The sequence below is a fragment of the Phaethon lepturus genome, unplaced genomic scaffold (assembly GCF_000687285.1).
Source record: "Phaethon lepturus isolate BGI_N335 unplaced genomic scaffold, ASM68728v1 scaffold55078, whole genome shotgun sequence".
NCBI lineage: Eukaryota > Metazoa > Chordata > Aves > Phaethontiformes > Phaethontidae > Phaethon > Phaethon lepturus.
In genome coordinates this window covers 1-2,927 of record NW_010559386.1, presented here as the reverse complement: position 1 = coordinate 2,927, position 2,927 = coordinate 1, and positions in this window count along the sequence as shown.

The following is a 2,927-nucleotide window of genomic DNA, read 5'->3' as shown; positions in this document are numbered from 1 at the left end:
AGCAGGAAGCTGGACTACAGACCTTCTGTCCTATGATCTGGATGTGAAGAAAGCAATAATGGTGTTCAAACTCCTCTCTCAAGGACTCATCTTTTAGAGTCATTTTCTTAGAAATGCTCCCTCAGGCCTCCTTAGGGTATTTTCCCAATACCAAACCCTCTTCATTGCTTCATCTTTGTTATTCATTAACCAGTGTTTTTTGGTAGCTATAATTCCCACTCGGAGCTGGTGACACCCAAGACCTTACCATTGGCCTTTCTCACTCTACTATGGCTTTCCTAGATATTTCGCTGTCTTTTTTCCAAATGTCCCTGAGATATACCACAGAGTCTCCTTTGAATCACTTTACCTGCTTTGTGTCTAAGACAGCATAGGATGAAGCAGAGAAACTACTGTCCACTCTAACAAATCTTGTCTTTTTACGTTCATGGAACCAAGCACTTTGGATGTTCTCCAAGAATGTTAATCTTTTGAGGAATAATGAACATCTTTACACTAAGGATGGCTAACTGTGTAACAGACTAGATGGCATTATTTTCTAAATCTACTAAGAAGTCTACTACCACAGTAATCAGCACATTCTCTATTATAGCATGTGCACTGTTGCAGCTTACATGAAGAGCATGTCTATTCTTGACACCTGTGGGAAACCATCTACATGGACATTGAACTCCACCAAATATTGATGCACCCAGGAGAAGTTTGGTCTGTGGGGGGTCAGAGAAACTAAGGCAATGGAGATGGATCTCTGATCTCTACCACCCTATGTAGTGTGAACCCACTCTTGCAGATACTGCTAGAAGCATCTGTGGTCTTAAGGGCTATGGGCTCAGAGCCACCCTTGAGCAGGCAAATATACTATATATCTCAAAGAATGAAGGCTCCTACTAAGTATGTTCTTTTTTTCCCGTTGCCTTCAGCAAAAGACCCACTGTAGTTCTAAGAAATCAGTTTCTTGGGTTTTCAGTTGAATGAAAACCCAAGGGGTTTTTTTCAGTTCTGTAAGAGCGCGAAGTTTCCTGCTATTAAACTGTCCTTTTTTTGTGACTTATTCTAACTTCTCTTTGACTTGGAAACAGTAACTGGAGTGTTTTTTCTAATTCCTGATATTTAATTCTTCTATGATTTTTGATGGCAGGTTTTGTATTTATTTTGCAGTTGACTGAAAAAAAACAAGCCCAACCATTCACAGCTTAGCCTTAAAACTGCAGGCTTTTGTTGTTGTAGAGGGGACTGGGATGGCAACATGATGGAGGCACAAGTGACCCAGGCTACTTCTGTACTACATCAAGGACAATTTCTTGACAGAAGTGCTCAACAAGCTGAGTCTGGCTATGCTAGACATGCTACTCACACATAAGGAAGGGCTGTCTGGGAACATTGACATTGGTGGCAGCCTTGGCAGCAGTGACTACAAGATAGCAGAGCTTAAGATTCTGAGTGAAGTAAGGAAGATAAATACTCGAACTGCAACCCTGGAATTCAGGAAAGCAGACTTTGTCTCCTGCAGACATTTTGTGGGCGGAATCCCACAGAAGACTGCCGTGAAGGGCCCAGGGGAGCTAGCTGGAGCACAAGAACAGTCCATTCTGACATGCAGGAAGCTGAGCAGACATGGGAGAAGGCAAGGGTGGCTGAATGGGGAACTCCTGTCTGAAATCAAATCCAAAAAGTGAGTATACAGACTGTGGAAGCAGGGGTGGGCTACCCTGGAGGAATATAGAAATGCTGCCTAGGCATGCTGAAGCAGTAAGAGGAAAGCCAAAGCTCAGCTGGAGTTGGAATTAGTGAGGGATGTGAAGGGCCCTTTCTGTATGTTAACGTGGAAGCAAGGCTAAGGAAAATGTGGGCCCCACTATGTGGGGTAGGTAACCTAGTGACAAAGGACATGGAAGTGACTGAGGTGCTGCCTTTGCTTCAGGTTTTAACTGGAGAGGTTTGTACTTGGGTCTTTGGGCAGTCTGGGGAGTGAGGTACTACCCACATGAGAGGAAGCCTGAGTTAAGGACTACTTACCCTGGATCTATACCAGTCTACAGAGAAAGCTGGGCAGGATTCAAGGATGCAGGCTGATACCACTACAAGGCTGCTATCATCCTTGAAAGATCATGGTGAACAGGGTACAGGGTTTCTAAGGACTGGAAAAAGGCAAATGCAATGCCCCTTTTCAAGAAAGACCCAGGGACCTACAGGCTGCTCAGCCCACCCCCAGTCCCCGGCAGCTTATGGAACAAACACTCCCAGAAGCCATGTCCAGACAACATGGATTTACCACGGGAAAACCATGCCTGACCAACCTGCTTGCCTTCTGCGATGAAATGACTGCCTTCAGGTGCTGACAAGAGCGCAGTGACTTGTTTGACCTTAGCAAGGCTTTTGTCACCATCTGCTTCTGTATTCTCACAATAAAGCAACGAGAAATGGATTCAAGGCATGGACTATGAGGTGGGTGGAAAATAGTCTCAGCAGCAGGGCTCAGAGGGCTGAGGGCAGCCATTTGGAGTCTGGATGGTTGGTTGTTACTAGTAACATGCTTCAGGAGTTAATCCTGGGCCAAATAATGCTGAAGGCAATTCTGAAGGGCTTCATTACTGTCCTGGATGTTGGGATGGGTTGAAAATTCAGAGATAACATCAAATTGGGGGTAGGGAGGTGATTGATATAGTAGGGGCAGCGATGTCCTTCAGAGGGACCTTAACAGGTAGAAAACTGGGCTGACAGGAACCTCATTAGGTTCAACAAAGACAAATGTGGAGTCCTACACCTGGGAGGGAGGCATAAACCCATGTCATTGAACAAGCTGGGTGCTGACTGGCAAGGAGACAACTTTGCAGGAAAAGGGGCTGGTGGACAAGCTGAACGTGAGTCAATAATGGGCTCCTGGGATCACAGAATTACAGAATCACTAGCTTGGAAAGGACCTTCAA